Source organism: Callithrix jacchus, chromosome 3, assembly GCF_049354715.1.
Source record: "Callithrix jacchus isolate 240 chromosome 3, calJac240_pri, whole genome shotgun sequence".
NCBI lineage: Eukaryota > Metazoa > Chordata > Mammalia > Primates > Cebidae > Callithrix > Callithrix jacchus.
The window spans coordinates 146,342,527-146,364,513 of NC_133504.1; the positions used below are offsets into that span (position 1 = coordinate 146,342,527).

The 21,987-nt window shown below is 39.5% G+C and overlaps 1 protein-coding gene across 1 annotated transcript in view; it reads right to left on the bottom strand.

The window, feature by feature from the left end:
• The window catches only part of ATP10D (ATPase phospholipid transporting 10D (putative)), a 127,357-nt gene extending 105,440 nt beyond the window's left edge, over positions 1 to 21,917 (bottom strand). The window contains exon 1 of the mRNA XM_035293748.3: positions 21,827 to 21,917. The gene's annotated coding sequence lies outside the window, so the exon portion shown is untranslated. The remainder of the gene's footprint in view (positions 1 to 21,826) is intronic.
• Positions 21,918 to 21,987: the final 70 nt, after the last annotated feature.

Sequence of the window (21,987 nt, forward strand, 5' to 3'; positions counted from 1 at the left end):
GCTGGTTGGTCGGCTTGAAAATTCTCTCAGACCAAGAGAAGCCAAACAAGTTCCTGCACCCACTGAGATGGTGCCTCTGCCAGATGAGGAGAAACAAGTTCTGGGTGTGGCTTCCTGTGATGCTCCATTAGGGTAGCCTCCATCTGCAGGTAAGGACAAATCTCTACAGCTTAGTCAAACTCAGCTGCCAGAACTAACCCAGCCTAGAACACACTGTTATTTACGTGGCCTCTGAAATTCCTGGCCCTAGTAGCACTTTTTGCAATCATATGACTGTCTCTAACATGCTCTAAGATGAAACACATTTCCTGAGAGTTGACCTTATAGAGGAGACTTAAAAAGGTAACTGGGCCCTCCTGAGCTCCTCCAATCAAGCACTGGTGTTACTTCAGCAGAGGGCCTTCCTGGGAAGGCACATACCAGGACAATTCAGGCATGTAGCTGGCATTTGCAGCCTGTTTGGATTGCTTAAATCAGTGGTTCTAACTAGCTACACATCAGAGTGAACTGGGGAGCTTGATGACACGGCCCCAACCAGGCCAATTAAACCAGAATCTCTGGGGGTGGCGCTCTGGCAATGTCTTTTTTTCAAGGTCCTCTAGAAATTCTAATGTGCACAAGGGCTGAGAAGCACTGCTAGGATTTGAACTATTGTCTTAAAAGAAAATCTATATTATATTTAAATCTAAAAAGCATAGGAGTAGAAATGGAAAACATTTTGTAATACAACTTAGCCTTATACATATTCTTTATATATTTATATATTTTAATATAAATACAAAAACACGTGAAGGTACACTTCAGAATTGTTTACTCAGGGAAGGACAGTGAGAGGAGATTACTATCTTTTTATTCATGTCTGTCATTTGAATGAAATTTGTGTCTGTATTATTTTTATAATTTCAATATTTCTAATGAAATTTTTTCAAATCAATACTCATAAATGCCATGACGGTCATTGGAATAATCACTATTAAGGTGAGTTTCTGTCAATTTATTAGAGTTTGTTATGTTTAGTGTTGTCTTTTTACAATGTTTCTATAATATACAACTTTTCTCAGTGATTCCTATTTTGGAAAAAGATAAAATACGATTCTTAAGACATTAGCTACTTTAAATCTACAGTCATTTTTAATTTAAAATGTATTTATTTTCTTTTAATTTCAGATATATATTCTTTTTTGTACTTCTCAGAAAGTTTTTTAAAAACTAATATTTTAACTATATGACATAGAAGTGAGGGCACTTCATCTTTTCTAGCTAGAAAATTATTTGGTCTGTCAACAGTACTAACTCTCAATACTTCATAATTGTCTGTGGGAAATATATGGCACAGTAGTGAAGGGCCTAGGTTTGACCTAGGTTTTAAATCTTAGCTCTGCAAATTTTTGGATGTATGATCTTGGGTAACAGTACTAAGCGCTATAGGTAAAACTGATCTAATAATATATTTCTCTGTGTTATTAACACTATATGAAGTCAGGTAGCTGAAGCGCTTATCACTGTGTAAAACATGTAGTAAGTGCTTAATAAATGATAATTATCAATTCACTAACTTCTATTTTTCCCTTTCTTAAACATACTAAAGGGTTAGTATGGCAGCAAAGACAAAGAATTATCAGAAAACATTTTTCTAAAACAGCAAACAGGATTATTCCTACAACCTATTATATTTGCTACCCAGTTATATGTGAAAGAGAGACGTACTCATTACTTCTGGCTACTGCTTTAACATGTAACATGTAAAGCCACATGGTTTAATTTTGTTTACCTCAAAATATTTCACGTTTCCTAAAGCGGCACACAGGCTGATTTCTTTTGATTCATAATCAACCATTGCTTTTTCTTTGTACTTATTATGACTCAAGCACAGATTAGGACATTTCCCATGATCAGTTTTCTGACTAACTTTTGGCCAAAAAAAAAGAAGACAAGATCAATGCTGCAGGCAATTAAACTTGTCCTTTATAGATGAGCCCTGATTTTAATAACAGAATCACAGGAGTTTCTGTCTCTTTTTTTTCTTTCCTTAATATTTGTTGAGCGCTAGTAAACCATTTGTTAGACACTGTACCAAGCAGTTTATAGCTATGACTTCATGTATTCCTGTTATCATCCCTATGAGGTCATTCCTCATTTAGAGATGAGAAATCTGAGGCACAAAGAGGTGGAGCAACTTATCCAAGATGGCAAGATGGCAGGTGAAAGAGCTGGCTTGAGAACACACATTCTTTATTATTATTATTATATTTTAAGTTCTGTAGCATATGTGCAGAACGTGCAGGTTTGTTACATAGGTATACACGGGACATGGTGGCTTGCTACACCCATCAGCCCATCATCTACATTAGGTATTTCTCCTAATGCTATACCTCCCGTAGCCCCATCACCTGACAGGGCTCAATGTGTGATGTTCCCCTCCCCTGTGTCCATGGAGAACACACATTCTTTTTTTTTTTTTTTTTTTTTTTTGAGATGGAGTTTCGCTCTTGTTGTCCAGGTTGGAATGCAATGGCGCGATATCGGCTCACCGCAAACTCTGGCCCCTGGATTCAAGCATTCTCCTGCCTCAGCCTCCGGAGTAGCTGGGATTACAGGCATGCACCACCATGCCCAGCTAATTTTTTGTATTTTTAGCAGAGATGGGGCTTCTCCATGTTGATCAGGCTGGTCTTGAACTCCCCACCTCAGGTGATCCGCCCACCTCGGCCTCCCAAAGTGCTGGGATTACAGGCATGTGCTACCCTGCCCAGGTGAGAACACACATTTTTAATGCAGCTCTATACTGTGGGCTAAGCAGCACAGCTTTCAATAAATTAGGGAAATGCATAGTAAATGATTTTTTGGGGATAGGGTAAAACCATGCTATGACTAAAACCATGCCCTGTTGGCAGTAGAAATTCTCTATTTCTAGAAACAACAAGAATATCTACATTATTATTACTAGTTGTAAACATAAATCTTAACTTTACGTGTGTGTGTGTGTGTTTGTGTGTGTGTGTTTAAGAGAAAATACATTTCCTTCCCTTTATATCGGGTGAGTCCCCTTTTGTCCACAGGAGAACAGATTGGCTTTTAACCTTGTAAAAACCCTTGATACGTAATGATTACACAAGGTATCAGAAAGGGAAACTTCAGATTAGCAGAGATCCAGGCTGGCCCCAGACTTCTAGATAATTCCATCAACGATTTCTTGATTCTGTTTGTAATATCAAGATAATGGGTAACAGGACAGTAGCACTATTCCTTATATGAAATGATGGCCCTTTAGTCTAGGAGAGAATTAATTAGTTTATTATTTAGACAAAGATAGGTACCAGAGCTTTTATTTGAGTAGACATAGTTGCAAAGAAGAAGTATACATTTTTCTGGATAATGTGTATTTCCCCTACTGACCAGAGAAGGCAGGAGTTTGAAAACCTTGAGAGGTGAAAGGATGAAAGTGGGAGATAGTTCTACCTAGAGATAAGATGGAATCCAGCTTCTAAGGAATGATATGTAATCTTGCACCAAATGTGGTAGAAGACCAATGGCTGAGTGACTTTCAGAAAGTAATATCTTAAAAGTTTCACTTTTTTTTTTTTCTTTTTGAGATGGAGTTTCGCTCTTGTTACCCAGGCTGGAGTGCAATGACATGATCTCGGCTCACTGCAACCTCTGCCTCCTGGGTTCAGGCAATTCTCCTGCCTCAGCCTCCTGAGTAGCTGGGATTACAGGCACGTGCCACCATGCCCAGCTAATTCTTTGTATTTTTAGTAGAGACGGGGTTTCACCGTGTTGACCAGGATGGTCTCGATCTCTTGACCTCGTGATCCACCCACCTCGGCCACCCAAAGTGCTGGGATTACAAAAAGTTTCACTCTTAAGCTGTTTTCTCTTTCTGTGGTGCTGTATTCCTCCAAATCAGAGCTCTTCAGGTACACTACAAGATAACAATATTGGCCTCTGTGACATCTGCATGGGACCTGAGGTGTCTGGAGCCCATCATGGATGAGAAACTCATGGATCTGATGAAGAAGCCTGTGTTCCAGGCTCTTGAAGAGCACTGCAAGTGGCCGAGAGAATGTTTGTTGTGGTTGGCAAGGAGACTAGGCCAGCACATCTCCAGACACCCCAGGTCCCTTGCAGCTATCTTAATTTTCACATATCTTTACCCTTTATTTTCTTTATTTTCATAATATGTTCTGCTAATTAAAACTTGGCATAAAAAATGAACTGGATTCAAAATCCAATCACTGTATCACAAGGAATTCCAATATTACATTATTGAGTAAAATATTAATTGGAATCATATGTGACTGCCAATATTCAACCAGTTTTGACATAAAAATGAGAGCTTTATGTGGTTCAACTAATAAAAAAAGGACTATTAGCATCTTTAAAAATAATGTCAATTATTGTAAAATCTGGTATGGTTGTAAATGTCATTTATTAGTTCTTGTTACATATTTGACTGAACATAATTTTCCATTGATAATAATCAAGAATTTGAATGAATCATTATACAGTATCAAAAATTATAAGTAGCATTTTAAGCATAAAACCTCATATAAAAATGTGGGAGTCGCCCCTGCCAGAGGCTAACAACTTGGCCTCCACCATTAGGTGAGATTGACTCCTTACACATTTTCCCTGGCTGGAGGCTGTCGAGCTATGAGTGAGAGGAAATTAAGAAGAGAATGAAAGAGGAAATTGAGAATGATTAAGCAGGACACTATCCTCTGCCTTCTTGGCGGATGAGACAATGGCCAGGTGAATGCTGAAGTGAGTTAATTGGGTATTGTGTTCCCCTTTCTGGCTCCGGATCTAAGACTTTGTTTACCAGGCATTGTTTCAGCCTAGCGACCTCCCCTGTGGTTCTTGTCTCTCCCAGATGCACGGTTTACTGCTGAGCTTGTGACTTCTAGTTAATTAAAGATTGTTATACAAGTTACTTATTGTTCTGACAATATCGATAATCAGCATTACGTATTTCCCCCTTGATCCTTTATAGTAGTATTTGTTCCCCTTTGACAGTTCCTCAGAATCATCCCCCAAGGAATTTTCTGTTCCTTTTACTGTTTGAGTAATGATCTACATTGAGGTAATGATGTTAAAGAAAAAAGTATATAAGGAAACCTACTGCACAAATAAAATCGCTGTATGGGCATAGGTCATCCAGTCCTCCAGACCCCTCCTCTCTCTGTCTCCTTTCTTTTCCGTGCACGCCCTCTTCCAGGTTTGGGACCCCCTCGCTGGACGAGATTCCCGGGCTCGCGTTCAGTTCACAACATAAAAATGCACCCAGAAAGAAGCCAGACACAGAAGTCTACATATTGTTTGATTCCATTTCTATGAAATACCCAGAATAGATAAACCATAGAGATAAAAAGTACAGTAGTAACTGCCAGGAGCTGGGGAAAGAGGGGAATGGAGAATGACTGTGAATGGACACAGGGTTTCTATTTGGAGTGATAAAGTGTTCTGAAATTAAACCACTTAAAAGGTGTGAATTTTGTGGTACATGAGTTATATCTCAATTAAACATATTAAGAATCTGTTCACTGAAGCAAGCAAAAGATACTCAACAAGAATTTTTAAATGTTTTGTAAGGACATTCTATGTGAACTCAAAGTTTAATATTTTTCTCAATACTTTGAATTTTAATTTTTAACAACTCTGTAATATAAGGGAAACACAATGAAATTTTATACCAAGCCCCATAGAGATCAGTTAGTTTACTTCATTAGGCAGTACAAGTATCATCATTTTCTATGAGGGCCAGCACATGAAAAAGTACTAAAATCTCTGTGCTATATTATCCTCCAACCTATAATGAAGTCTACTCTTGTTACTGCATCTATCAATTGGGTTGGGAAAGTTGGGGAGGAATGTCTCTGCCTGAGAGGAAGAGGCCAGAGAAAAGATGGCAAACATGGAGGCTATATGACCAGTTGGGATTAAAAATTCATGGGAAGGTTGGGCGCGGTGGCTCACACCTATAAACCAGCACTTTGAGAGGCTGAGGCGAGCAGATCACTTGAGGTCAGGAGTTCAAAACCAGCCCGGCTAATGTGATGAAACCCTGTCACTACTAAAAATACAAAAAAATTAGCTGGGCATGATGGCAGGCACCTGTAATCCCAGCTACTTACAAGGCTGAGGCAGGAGAATTGCTTGAACCTCGGAGGCAGAGGTTGCAGTGAGCCAAGATCATGGCACTGCACTCCAGCCCAGAAGACAGAGCAAGACTCTTGTCTCAAAAAAAAAAAAAAATCCACAGGAAGAGCACAAATTCGAGGCAAGAAATGAAGAAACGACCAGCCCTTCCTTTCTCTGGGAATCTTGTAAACAGGAGAAAGTTCTAGCTATTTTATTAAAATTTTAAGGGATAAGGTAACCTTAGACGGAAGAAAGAATTTGAAATATGTGGATTAAAAATCAATTCTACAATCACTAGAAGAAGTCACAGCAAAGTGAATTAAGTCTTCAGTTTCAACCCTTCTGTACCAAGAACTTTGTATATCTTATTCATTCACTTATTCATTGAACAAATATTAATAGAGCACTGAATATGTGGCAGGCACCATTTCAGGTACAGGGAATATACAAAACAAACAAAAAGCCCTGCCCTCATTGGATGGTTGTAAAATATTTAATACAACAAATAGCAATGAGTATTATTGTAAGGCCGGTTGCCTTGCCGAGAGGCCAGACACATCCACCTCTGCACTCAGCACCTGACTCTGCACCCAGCACCAGGCTCTGCACTCAGCACCTAGCTCTGCCACATGGCTTCCCTGGAAGGTTCCAGCCGATGTAACCCTGGCCGGCTCTCACACTGGAAAACCCGCCCGCCAACCCGCCAACCAATGGCGGCCCGCCCCATCCCAATCCCACTTTCCTGGAGCCAGTTAGGGCACCCAGCTGTTGCTGGTTCCTCATAGCCATAAAAACCCTATGCCCCAGGAAGTCAGCACGACTTCTCTGGCCCTCTTTCCCCGGACCAGAGAACCTTGCCCAGGAGCTGAAAAAATTGGCATTTAATTTTCGTATACTGGCCTCAGTTTCCTCATTTTAAACTCGGCAATAACCCTTACAACTATAAAGAGTACTGCAAGGCAAGGGGGAGAGGGAGTGTCAGAATAGGGGAGAGGGATGGCTTTTGATTTGGGGAAGTCCTTACCAGGAATGTGACATTTTAGCAAAGATCTGAAGTAGATGAGTCATAAGGGTGTCTGGAGGTGGAGCATTTCAGGGAAAGAGAACATGCAGTGTCTTAAGGCAAGGGTATGCCAGCTATGCTAGAGAGACAGTAAAGCACTGGTGTGCCCAGGGCACTGTGAGGGGGGAATAATGTGAAGGTGGCAGTGGGAAGTAGTAAAGGTGACGTCAGAGACATAAAGTCATGGACGACTTTGGATGTTACCCTGTGTCAACTGCAAATATGGAGGTAGGTTTTGAGTAGAGGACTGATACAGTCTGACCTATGTTCCAACAGGATCCCTCTAGCTTTTTTGCTGCCAGTGAACTGTAGGGAACAAGGGTTGATGCTGGGAGACCAGTCAAGAGGTGATTTTAACAATCACAGGGAGAGGTGATTTTGGCCTAGGTTAGAATTGTAACTGTGAGGGTGGAGGTCAGTTTCTGGGTATATTTTGAAGGCAGAGCTAATAGCATTGTTTGTAAATTGTGTGTGAGTCACAAGAGAAAGAAAGGAATCGGGGATAATTCCAAGGTTTGGAAGACAGAAGTTGCTTAATTGTTCTGGTTATTCCTTATCTCCAGAATAATTTATTGATGTCATTCCCTAGATCTGACCCTGATAAGGATGGTAAAGAATGTGTGTGTGTCAGGGTGGGAAGGTTTTCATTTTGTTTCTTGGTTTTTGTTTGTTTGTTTTAAGACAGTTTTGTGAGAATTTACTCAGGGTGTTGGCAAATATATTAAGGGAAAAGTAGTAGAGAAAGCTATAGAATACAGTCTCAAACCCTTTTGGAAGGTCTAAGGGTTTTTTTCTATAGCTCTTGGCTGATGGCAGCCAGTCTCTTTGCAGGAGCCAGAGAGATTAGGGCACAAATGCAAAGAAATGTGAGTAATTTACCTAGCTAGCTTGTTTACTCATGTGGTCTTAAACTAAACTGTAAGCCAGATGGTCCTCTCGGGGGGAGGTCAACCAGGGAAATTACCTACTAATGGTGTTTGCTGTGGGCATTGGAACCTGGATTTTAATCTTTGTCTACAAGGGTGTTAACTTAAAGCCTCTATTATTAAACCTGTACTGAATAAATGGTGAGAGGGCAAACTAGTCAGGGTCGTGTAGCTGTAATCTCTCTCCGTGAGTGGCTCACAACCCCTTAGCTCATTCCTTCACTGAAAATTTGTGTCTGGGTGCATTTATCTGTCATGCAGCTGGGGTCTGTGGGACAGACCCTGGCAGGTGGTGACCCTGACATGATGCCCAATGTGGGGCAATGCTGACAGTGGTGCCCCTTTCCCTATTGTTGCCCAGGCTAGAGTGCAATGGTACAATGTCGGCTTACTGCAACCTCTGCCTCCTGGGTTCTAGCAGTTCTCTTGTCTCAGCCTCCTCAGTACCTGGGATTACAGGCACCCACCACCAAGACTGGCTATTTTTTTTTGTATTTTTTATAGAGACAGGGTTTCACCATGTTTGCCAGGTTGGTCTCAAACTCCTGACCTCAGGTGATCCACCAGCCTTGACCTCCCAAAGTGCTGGGATTACAGGTGTGAGCCACCATGCCAGGCATTTATTTTGTTTTCATAAATGCCTCAGTATCTGATAATTGGCCACTTGGAATCAACAGTTATGAAGCATGATATTCCCTTAAGGATAAATCTATTTGGATGCTTTAAGTCCCTTATTGTATTGCTGCTAAAAGCCTGTTATATAGGAATAACTTTTTTCTTTACTTATTTGTCTCCCATTTAGACACATTTAAAAAAATATTTTACTCTTTAGTTGAGTATCTTTAACAGAATGTTGCAAAAATTTCAAAATAGAAACTAATGATTTCAAAGTTCAAAGTGAAGTTTCAGAGGGGCTAGCAGAAGGTTTATATAGGAGTTGTCATTTCAGTGGGCCTTAAAATATGAGTAAGAATATCCTGATGGAGAAATAGAGGAAAAGCCTCTGGCTAAATATAACACAACAAAGAAAAAAGACGAAAAACACAAAGATGTTGGAGTATAAGGCATATCTGGGAATTTTAAAATTTTTTTATGTGGCCAGAATATTATAGAGAAGGAAAGAAAGAAAATTAAGGTTCCACTGTGAAGGTTTTCAAGAAGGGGAGCTGTGGTCAGACCTGGGCTATAATAAAGTCATCTAAAAGAATGGGTAGCACTGACACTGCAGTGTAAGAGAAATGAAATGAAGGTCTGAAACAAGAAACTGGCAGTGAGTGTGGAAAGGATGGGATGTATTCAAGAGTTTGTGCAAGGTCAGGTCTTCCCTGTTATGAAAAGAAAAATAAGAAGGAACAGAGCTTCATCCAACAATTTAGGTTGTATGCTTGCTTGCAGAAATGTTAGCTCTGCAGATATGCAGTCAGTCGGTAGGTCCTGAGCTCTTCAGAAGATCCCTGACCTGGACAAGCTACACTAGCTGAGTCCTAGCTGATATATTTTTGGTCTGACAGATGATACACCCCTTAAATGACAATAGGAAGTAACATTACTCCATTCATTTGGTTGCCTCATAAATTCTAGTGCAGGTTTCCATGTTGAATGTAGGATCCTGCCTACATCCCTGCCATCTACTGGGTGAAGTGTCAAATCTTTTTGAGTGATTTTGCTGACCAAGTATTTCCAATATCAGGATGTTCTTTCATGGAAATATCACAATAGAAAGTCAGTATGGCCATGGAAGTCATACTGATCTCCTATGTGCCAAGGAGGGGCACACAGTAAACTTCAAAGCTGCTGGTGATATTCTACCACTTCTTAAACACATTGGTGGTGGATTAGGGTTCTCCAGAGAAAGTGTGTGTATGTGTGCCTCTGTGTGTGTGTGTGTGTGTGTGTGTGTGTAGAAAAAGATAAATATTTATTTTTATAAATTAGCTTACAAGACGGTGGGTCTATTAAATCTAAAGTTTGCAGAGTAGGCCAGTAGACTGGAGACCCAGGAAACAAAGTATCAGGAAGAGTTGACGTGGCAGTTCCAATTAGAAGGCAGTCTGTCAGCAGGCTTCTCCCTTTCTTGGGGGCAGAAAGAGGGGGAGATCAGTCTTTGCTTATTAAGGTATTTAGTTGGTTGGATGAGCCCACCCACATTATGGAGGATAATCTACTTTCTAAAAGTCTTCCAGTATAAATGTTAATATCATCTAAAAAGTACCTTCACAGACATATCTAGAATAATGTTTGACCAAATATCTGGTACTGTGGCCCAGCCAAGTTGACCCATAAAATTAGCCATGACAAGTGTGTACGTGAGTCTTCCTTTAAACTATAACTATACATTAAAAATATAAACAGGCCAGGCGTGGTGGCTTGTGCCTATAATCCTAGCACTTTGGGAAGCTGAGGCAGGAGGATTGCTTGAGCCTAGGTGTCTGAGACTGGCCTGGGCAACATGGTTAGACTCCAGCTGTATAAAAAATTAAAAATTGGCAACGTGTGGTGGCATTTGCCTGTAGTCTAAATTACTGGGAAGGCTGAGGTGGGAGGATCACTTGAGCCCAGGGAGGTTGAGGCTGCAGTTAGCCATGATCACAACACTGCATTCCAGCTTGGCTGACAGAGAGAGACCCTGGGTCAAAAAAAAAAAAAAAAAAAAAAAAAAAAAAAAAAAAAAACTAAACCAAAACAAAGTATCTTCCTTTCTCATAGAGGCTGAGAAATACAGTTTGGAATACAAGATCCCAAGATTAGCTAAAACAACTGAGAAAGCATCTGTGAGCAAATAATATAATACAATAGACTTAAAAAAAAAGATATGCCAAAAAAGGGTCCTTTGGAATGGAAGGGAATCAAATACATAAGGTGAAATACAGAGCATAGGCTGGACTTTCCTGTTTTCACATGCTTTGCTTGGTCCTAGCCCACATTATCAATCTCTTTGGTTCAGAAGATTGTTAATAGCGTCCCAACTGGAAGTTCAGGGCATTTGTTGAAGTTAGTTAAGACCTAAAGGGAAGGATCTTGAAAACATCTTAACTATTGCCTTTGTCAGCCAGGCAGGCAGAGTTGAGAGGCAGAAAGGAGGGCTGCCCAGACTCCCAAGAGGCTGACTCCCTTGCTGTATCTAAAACTGCTTCTGCTGGCACCTGCTGGCATTGACTATTCTTCTGAAACTTGCTATTACTTAAATCCACCCATCTATCATGTTTCATGTTCAGACTAATTTGAGTCATTTGTCATCTAGAAGACACAATTCCTGAACTCACAGTAAGTGCAGAGCAAGGCAAATATGTATTTCTCTCTTTACCAAAATGATGTTTCTTAAAAATGATGTGTTTATTGAAGTTCCATAAATCAAATTTTATTTCAAATGCCTTAGGGAAGCTTATTGTTAAAGAAGGCTGGTGATGAATTCTTTTACAATTTCAAATTTTGTTATGCTCCTTTTCTCATAGAAGGGCCATTATTATGTGCACTATACTATACTAGTCTGCTAGGTTCTGAGTGGTTCTTTATGTTATCCCTTGATAGTTATTATTTTGTATAAAATTCATTTGCCATCATTAGCATATGCCCTTTGTAAGAATTCTTAATAATGTTTTCATGTGTGTGTACTTTTTATTAAACCAGCTTTTACAAATGCTAACAGAGAGGGTTTATATTATCCTTTTATATGCACTTGATTTACATAGTTTAATCTGTGCTAAAATCCCTTTGATATTTTAAAAAATATTTCTTTGCATAAAAACAGGTTAGAATAAAATGGGTTTAACAAAAATGAATTTACTAAAGTGTCTGTGTTCTTTTTCTGTTAATTTTTAAAACATACTACCTCCAGTGTATAATTTTTACTCTGCATTCTCCCTACATTCCAGCATGTCAAGTGGACAGCTCTGTTTTACTATCAGAGAAAGTCAGGCCTTGATTAGCCCTATTGAATTGTGTTCTGATGATGTTGATGTGATAGCCAGTGCTTGAGTCTGGACTGGAATTGACCATTGATGACTTCAAATTCTGAAGGCCTCTGTTTCCTCTTCTGTAACAGGAAGTCTGATGATGCCTCTTGAGGTTGGTTTGGCTTCTAAGACCATGATTATCTGTCCAAGTTTTTGTTTCCTATAATTTAGCTTTAGCAACAGTATCAACAGAAGGGCTGTGTTAGAAAATTCTACCTGCTTTCCCCTGGATCTGAATTTTCCTCGTGATACTATATATATATATATATATGTCTTTATTTTTGGCATCAAATTTTGATTTAGAAATTTACTCATTTTTGGATACATACTGACATTGGGTTTTGTTATCTGTCTTTTTTATTTGGGTGATTCCTGCCAACTAAATTGCCACTCTTATCCATTTCTGCCTACGGATATTGAACCAATCTCCCAAATCCAGCTTCTTCCTTTGCCCAAAGGTCTTTGATCACCCTGACATTGAGTTATCCTCCCTCTAAACTCCTGGCTTAGACCCACCATATGACATTTGTCTTTACTTTTGTTTTGTTTTTGGAATTTAATCTAGAAAAGTACAAGGTCATAAAACAAATTCATATTATCTTACCATTCAGAAATTCAGAATGAATTACAATTACCATTTTGGATTTTATGCCTCCAGTCTCGTTTTGTTTTTGTTTTTGTTTTGAGACAGAGTCGTGCTCTGCCACCCAGGCTAGAGTGCAGTGGTGAGATTTTGGTTCACTGCAACTTCCTCCTCCTGGGCTCAAGCTGTCCTCCCACCTCAGCCTCCCCATAGCTGGGACTGTAGGCGCATGCAACCCTGCCAGGCTAATATTTTTTGCATTTTTTTCTAGAGACAGGTTTTGCTATGTTGCACCGACTGGGCTTGAACTCCTGAGCTCAAGCAATGTGCCCATACCGGCCTCCCAAAGTGCTGGGATTACAGGTGTGAGCCACCACACCTGGCCTCCCCTGTTGCTTTGATGAAATATTATAGATATCACTAAAAGCCTCTTCAACACTAGTCCAAGTCTCATTGCCAGAAGCTACATGTACATATGTAAACTTCCAGATTATTTAAAAAATACACATATATATGCTTGTAATTTTTTTTGTATTTTAACTTATGTGCATGGTTGTTACATGGTATGCCAATATATAGTTCTATGTCTTACACAGGAGTGTGGATCTGAGAGTTCCTTTAGGAAGAAGAAAGTACAGAAGGAAGTGTTTTCTTTTTATTTTCCTGATATAAACCAGACTATGCAAGGAAAATCTGCAAAATATTTTACTTCTCAAGGACTTTTCTAACTTTCCTCTTTGGTTCTCCCAAGGATCAAATATGCTCATGCTAACCTTTGCTGCTGAAAGCTCATTGTTGAAGAATTTCTTCGACAGCCCTTCTGGCCCATCAGCATTCTTCAGAATTACCAATCTATTTGACTTGGACCAAGACTGCCTTAACATTCCCCAGCTTGACTAAACTTTAGATCGGCTTTTTCCCTGACACGAGGTGCCTGATCTCCATTTTTGTACAGCATATTTAGAAAACTTGTAACATTTTCTCTGCCCCTTTGAAATATAAATCTCTTAATGAGTCTCTTGTTGGTTTTACAACTTACGAATGTCTTTCTCAAGAACCTTTGAGCCATCTCTTTGAAATGTAATCAGCAAACGAGATAGTCACTCTATCATCCATAACTTCGGTGGGCACCTTCCTCCAAGTTGTAAAAGTGTATCCTGTCACAGAGTTTTGAGGAAGTTTACTTTTGAGTAAAGCCAGTTAGTAAACACATATAGCCTATATACTTCCTCTCACTTCCAACACTTAGAAATCCTCCTGTCCCGCCGGGGGCGGTGGCTCACGCCTGTAATCCCAGCACTTTGGGAGACTGAGGCGGGTGGATCACGAGGTCAAGAGATCGAGACCATCCTGGTCAACGTGGTGAAACCCCGTCTCTACTAAAAATACAAAAAAATTAGCTGGGCACGGTGGCACATGTAATCCCAGCTACTCAGGAGGCTGAGGCAGGAGAATTGCCTGAACCCAGGAGGCAGAGGTTGCGGTGAGCTGAGATGGTACCATTGCACTCCAGCCTGGGTAACAAGAGTGAAACTCTGTCTCAAAAAAAAAAAAAAAAGAAAGAAAGAAAGAAAAAAAAAGAAATCCTCCTGTCCTGTGTTTCAGTGGAGTTGAATTGAGTCTGGATTGAGCTCTGGCCCTTCTCCCCTTTTGGAATAATCTTGAATAGCATCTTCCTTGCCTGTTTAACATTGTGCAATACAATTTCTGTTTTGACATTTTCAATTTTCTACTCAAACCAATATTCCTATTTCATAATGGTTCTTCAAATGAAATGTCAAAAGGAAAGTAATCATAATCAAAACTTCAATGACTTACATGAATGGCCAGTTCTCTTTGAGTATCCTAGGGGCTTTTATAAATTTTAAAAATAGCTATCTATTAATTCACATGTATTTCTGAGCTCCTTCCAAGCAATGTAATAGCAAATAATTTAAATATTTCAGGCAACAGAGCCGGGATATTTTGGCTAAAGATAAATTTTTGGACCATTCTTTGTGGCTTTATACCCTTGGTTTTCAATTTCAGCTGCAAATTAGAATTATATGTAAAGAAATGCACTGCTGGGTCCCACCCCTAGAGATTGATTTCATTACTGTAGGTGTGTGCTGGTCATAGAGATTTTGAAAAGGTCCTCAGTTGATTCTAATTTGCAGTCAAGGTTGGAAATCACTGCCTATGCTTTTCATAGTTTCTTTCTTTCTTTCATTCTTTTTTTCTGAGTCAGAGTCTTGTTCTGTTGCCCAGGCTGGAGTGTTGTGGCATGATCTTGGCTCACTGCAACCTCTGCCTCCCGGATTCAAGTGATTCTTCTATCTCAGCCTCCTGAGTAGCTGGGATTACAGGCATCCACCACCACGCCTGGCTAATTTTTGTATTTTCAGTAGAGACGGGGTTTCACTACGTTCACTAGGGCTGTTCTTGAACTCCTGACCTCATGATCTCCCAGGTTCAGACCCAAAGTGCTGGGATTATAATTGTGAGCCACCGTGCCCAGCTTTCAGAGTTTTTAAAGCACCTCTTCTATTTCTGAATTCAACACTTTTTGGGAATCAGCTTTGTGCCAGACACTGTTTAAGTACTCAAATGAATGTGGCATGACCTCTGCATTTCACGGAGCTCTCAGAACAATGGGAAAGTCAGAATATAAAGAAACAGCTATGATGCAATAAGGACTAAAATAGAAGTTTATTCAAAGAGTTATGAAAACACAGGGGAGGCAGCAATTAAAGTTCTCTGGGGATTGTGTGTGAATTCTCTAGGCCAACTAGGTGTGCATAGAGAGAGTGGCAGGAAGAAGGAGAGGAAATTCTAGGCAAAGGAAACAACAGGAACAAAAACCTAGGATCAGAAAAGCACCATTTTCTAAATGTTCTAAAGGCCTCCTTTGTTACTGCTGCTGCTGCTGTTGTGACAACATTTGGTCTAAGCCAGGTGATCTCTTGGTTAGTAAGAGGTTGCATTTTCCAGATCTTTTCTACAAAGTTTTGTCCACATCACTGTATCTCAACATTGACTTAAAATCATCTGGGGTGTTTTGTAACAGCGACAACATAACTCTGGTGTTAGTTGTCAAAGAGATTCTGATAGTATTTGTGTGCAAGGTATGACCTTTTCTTTTCTTCTTTTTTTAAAAAAGCTCCCCATGCGTCCACAACAAACAGGTGTAAGGGCCATTTTGGGAGACGTAGTGATAATTGCATTCCTATATCAATTAAAAAAAACCTGCTTTAGTAAACTTAGTAAGTCAACCTGTATTTTAAATGGGTAGACTTTATGGTATGAGTTATTATAAAGCTATTTAAAAAGTACAAAAGAAAACTGTGACACATTATAGTGAAAAATCAATGCTCAAAAATTCCCTGGGTTGACTAATGTGCTTCTTTGATCAAAAACCACTGGCTGGGCTGGGTGAGGTGGCTCAGTCCTGTAATCCTAGCACTTTGGGAGGCTGGGGTGGGAGGATCACAAGGTCAGGAGTTTAAGACTATCCTGGCCAACATGGTGAAACTCCCTCTCTACTAAAAATACAAAAATTAGCTGGGTGTGGTGGTGCATGCCTATAGTCTCAGCTACGTGGGAGGCTGAAGTGGGAGAATCACTTGAACCTGGGAGGCAGAGGTTACTGTGAGCTGAGATCGCACTACTGCACTCCAGCCTGGGTGACACAGTGAGACTCTGTCTCAAAAAAAAAAAAAAAAAAGAAAGAAAGAAAAGAAAAGAACCACTGGCTGACTGGCTGAAATCCTAACAGTTTACATATGTGATGGTTCTACAGGGATTAAAAGGGGTGGCATCTGGAAGGTGAGAGGTTTACAGGCATAGGAAGGCACAGAATCTTCGCTGGAAAGAGTCACTGAACACTTGGCATGCCATTAAAGAATGCCAACCCCCGAGGATATAGTGTGTATTACATCTTAGGTCCAAAATTGCAGTTCACTCAGGTATTTCACTTTAACAGAGCTATTTCAGAGCTTTTAATGTATTGTTTTCTTTAGTGCTACACTGAAATAAATGTCATGGGCTACCTCTATTGCTCTTCTTAAATCAAAATATCTATTTTAAATATCTCTTTAATGGAGATCTTAGGTGGCTCAAGCTACAAGATTATTTTTTCTACAAAAATATAATGAAATAAAGAGGTATTAACATTTCTGAATTACATACAATGATCTAAAAGAAACATAAAGGGCTTCAATTTATTAAGTTCATTGACCAGAATGAAATGAGACACTTATTAAACTGATTTCTAAGAATCAATTTCGATAGGCAACCAAATCTGTCTAGGTTTATACAGATAAGATTAAACTTATCACCTTGCAAATCTTTGCCAATTAGTCATTCATAACTTCTTTTAATGCAATAGAACCAATGCCAATGTAACATTCAAACATTTTCTATACAGTTACCAGATAGTAATTAAACTCCTTTGAACCTTAAGCCCCTTTTCTCTCAATAGTTTATTAACAGGAATCATTTTATGCAGATTACAATTCAAAGAACGAATCACATATATATTGCAACACATCTAATTAAAGTGAACAAATTAGTCAACTTCAAGTCATGGGATAACCTGAAAAGCAGGTTTGAACTGAGGAAATTAATGTGAAAAGAAGAGATACAGACAATTACTTTTTATTGAGAGCTTGGTTATAATGAGTCAGTCTCTTCTGAATGAAATGGTGAGCTCAAGTTTGGGGTCCTAAAAGCTGAAAACAGACTCTTAATTCTGAATTAGTATAATCCAGAGGCTTACCTAAACAGTCAGCCACCCAAGTTCACCTCCTTGACTTCTCTCAGATATAACTGCTATAATTACAAAATTTTAATCTAACCTGATTGTGGCAATAAAATGAAAAGGGACTGATTGGATTACTAGCCTTTCAGATTTTCCTCTTAATATAAATCTGAATCAATACATTTTTGAGACAGATGCAAGACATTAGTTGGATCCCAGTTTTATATTTTACTAGTGGTACCTGCAAGTCATCAAGGATAATGGCTCAACATAAAAATGTGAAAGACAATTGTTTACAGTGTTTATATGAGAATTTCTTCTATGATAAATTCTCTCTTTTTAAAAAAAGGCATGATTATGGTAGAAGCAACTATACATTTATTAAATTCCTTTTCTTTGTGGGCACACAGCTAAGCTATATTTCTAAAATTTCATGGCATGCTGCCATGAAATTGGGTTCCAGCTGATGAAATGCAAGTAGGAGTAATACACATCATATCTAAGTCTGGCACATACAAATTCCCTCTGTGATCCTTCATATGCTACCTCTTTCATATGCAACCAATGCACGAATAAACAGAATAAAGAGAATTCTGAGGTCTTAGAGAATAGAAGGGCCACCTAAATGCCTACACCTGTAAGCACCAGACTGTTAGCTAAAATGTCCAACTCAAGAAGGCCCTTAGCTTGTACCCAAATGATTGGAGAACCTTCGTCCAGCTACCCCTTGCCCAAGTCAGTTTATAAGACCTCACAATAGATTCAGGGGGCAAGAATCAGCTCCATTCTTTCCCCCGAATCTACTCCATTCTTTCCTCGCCTCCCCTCCCGTCCCCTCTTCTCTGAAGCAACTCCATTTTCTCCTCTCCTCTCCTCTTTTTTCCCTCTCAATTTCTTTCTCTTTATTTATTTATTTATTTAGACAAGGTATGGCTCTATTTCCCAGGCTAGAGTGCAGTGGCATGATCTTGGCTCACTGCAGCCTCTGCTTCTTGGGCTCCAGCCATCCTCCCACTTCAGCCTCCCAAGTAGCTGGGACTGTAGGCACACACCACCATACCTGGCTAATTTTTGTATTTTTTGTAGAGATGTGGTTCTACCATGTTACCCAGGCTGGTCTCGAATTCATAAGCTCAAGTGATCTGTCCGCCTCAGCCTCCCAAAATGCTGGGATTACAGGTGTGAGGCAAGCTCCATTTTTTCTTTACTTTTACTTATCAAGGCATCTCACCTGATCCACCTATCTGTTGCTCATGAATGTTTTTAATCTGTGGCATTGGGTATGTGTGTATGTGTATAAATGTGTCTCGCTTTGTTCCCAGGGCTCCAGATTGGCACTACTTGTGTCCCAAGTTATACTACTACTGCTAACATTAACAGTTATCCTTTACTATGGGCACACTATATTCTAGGTGCTATGCTTAACACTTTATATGCATTCTTCTTTTATTTTTTATCAGTAGCTGGACATGAATATGTACATTATTTTATTTGAGATTCAGAACAACTTTATTAAATAAGTGGTAGTTTTATCCTATATTCAGTAGAGGAAACTTAGGTATGAGAGTTTATGCAACTTGTCCAAGGTTATGTGGTTAGCAAGTGGAGACATAACTGGAATCCAGGTCTGACTCTAGACCCTGTATACTTAATCACTACACTACTGCACCTCCAGAAGTCTTTCACCAACAAAGAAGCTATAGTGTATGGCTCTATACACTGTCTCTTGTTCAGGGCATAAAACCTCATGCTGGCTTGGAAAACAGATGCTTTACTATCTCTTTTAGTCTGCATTTCACTTCCACTTTTCTTTCTCTTCCACAAGCATCTGATCCATCATCAACTTCTATAGGTCTTAGTTCCAAAATACATTTTGACTCTTTTCATTTGTATCTAGTTCCTGCCACTACCACCTATCATCTAAGCCCCTGAAATTCTATGGTCTGGGGGTACAAACTGGGTTGTACTAACTCTAATGTCTATGTTAGTGTAGTTAGAGTGAGTTTGGAGTTGTCTCCAAATTGGTTCCCCTTCTTTTGCTCTTGCATTCTAAGATCTGTTTTGCACAGGATAACTATTTTCCAACATATAACCATTTAAACATGTAAACCACATTATGTCAAATCGTTGGTCAAAATCCATGCCCACCTCTCTGGCGTCTTTAAGGCCTGCCCAGCCACTGGGGCCTTGCGTCATTATCCTGAATAAGGCAGGCTTTCTCTTGCCTCAAGGCTTCTGCATTCTGCTCACAACTATTTTTCCCTAGATGTTGCCTTTATGTCTTTTCAGCCTTTATGCCTTAGTATAAACACAATTTATTAGCTAGGTGCTTTTTGACCAATCCAAGGTATATTTCCACCATCCCCCTCATTATATTACTGTTTTATTTTCTTAAAGATACTTCTCAGTATATTTAATCATCCTAATCGTCTACTTGTTCGTTATCTAAGCACTCCTTCGTCCCTGAAACCAGAAAGTAAATTATTGTCCACTGCTTGCATTCCCAGAGTCATTAGAGCATGTAATCAATGGTAGATGTTTAAACAATTGTTAACCAGTGAATGAATGAATTTCCCAAGGCATGGTGTACAAAACTCTTTCCTACTTCCACCTCAAAACAAAAAATCTCAAGGAAACTATGTTCAGAAAAAAGCAACAAATTAACTATTTCACAAATAGTAAGCTTGAATTCCAGTTTCCGCTCAGTAAATGCACACAGCGGGGTTTACCTGAGCTCTTTGAACATCTCTCCCAACTGTAAGCACTGACCTATATCACCTATACAGCACTATATAGCAGGCTAGTTTGGTTTTAGATGAAGATCACATCTCTAAGGCAGCGACAGTTCACTAGGAGGGTAACTTTCTGGAACCCACTAGACTTTCTGGAAACCACTAGGCTTTAGCTAGGTAACAGGAGAGCAAAGAAGGCCACATAGAAGGGAATATAATGCCATTTCTATGTGCCAGACCAGACTTCCTTTCAAGAACTTTACATATATCAACTTACAACAACCCTGTAAATTCTATGCTGTCATTATAATCAATCACAATTGGTTATAATATTATAACCAATTATAATATTATAATTTTAAAATATTACTAATTTTATAAAATTGATAATTTAATACACACATATGGATTACACACATAAGAACATCCTCTTAAGGCTGGGCACAGTGGCTCATGCCTGTAATCCCAGCATTTTGGGAGGCTGAGGCAGGCATTTCACCTTAGGTAAGGAGTTTGAGACCAGCCTGGCCAATATGATGAAACCCTATCTCTACTAAAAACACAAAAGAATAGCCTCGTGTGGTGGCGTATGCCTGTAATGCCAGGTACTCTGGAGGCTAAGGCAGGAAAATTGCTTGAACCTGGGAGGTGGAGGTTGGGTGAGCCAAGATCACACCAACACATCCAGTGTGGACAAGAGCAAAACTCCATCTCAAAAAAAAGAAAAAAGAACATCCTCCTACTAATCAAAGGGCAACTATTAAGCATTGTCTCTCCTTCAAGTTAACTATTTTAGAAACCATATTCGTTACAGGCTAAATTTTGCCCGATCCAAATTCAAGAGAAAAGATCAAATTCTTCTTATTACTCAGTATTGCTTGAAAGATAAGTTAGAACCTAATTCTGTGTCCTCTGACTAAATCTTGGGCCCTGCTGGGTGTGTCATTTTATCTTATTTAGCATCCGTTATGTGGCCTTAGGTAAGCCATCTCACCACAGCATGCCTTTCTTTCCTCAGCAGGGGTAGTCAAGCATGCAGACTGAGACCACCATTTCTGGACTCAGACCAGTGATTTTGTAACGTCTATCTATGTAACCTTGCAAAAGATATTACTTCAAGTTTATTTTGGACTTTGGACTTAGTCCAACGTTAACAGCATGCCTCTAGAGTCTCTGATTTTGTTTAACTTCAGACTGGGCATCTTACTTAGCTTAGGTTAGTGATTTTTAGGGTTGCCAGATAAAATATAGGACACCCAGTTAAATTTTAATCTCAGATAAACAAATAATTTATAAGTATATCCGATACAATATTTAGGACATACTTAAAACAAAATACTTTTGTTTATCTGAAATTTCACATTTAACCGGACATTTGGTATTTTAATTTGCTAAATCCGACGACCCTAGTGGCTTCTCTGATCATGTTTGTTTTCTGCAAATGGGGCTGAAAATAGCACTTTCTCCCTAAGATGATCTACATACAGAACGCTGCTCATGGCAAAACTTTAATTTACCTTGCAAATCAGGATATTTTGGTAGAGACTTTGTTAAAACTCTGGGACAAAGACCATGCACAGGCACTCAAATAGAATGTTACCTTTATCAAAGGTTTTCTAAACAGGACAGAGAAAGTTCAATAGAACCCTTAGCAAAGTTACAAACTGCGTTGGAAGATATATACACTTGCCTTCAAAGTAACAGACCATGGGTATCTTAGCCACATCCCTGCAAACTGCAAATGCTGCGTAGTACCCGGAAAGCGGTGGCTGGGTCTCTGCGCAAGCGCACAGGGACTTCTGGGTTCCACGCCCGGCCCCTCCCCTCCGGAGAGAGTCACGTGGCAAGCCG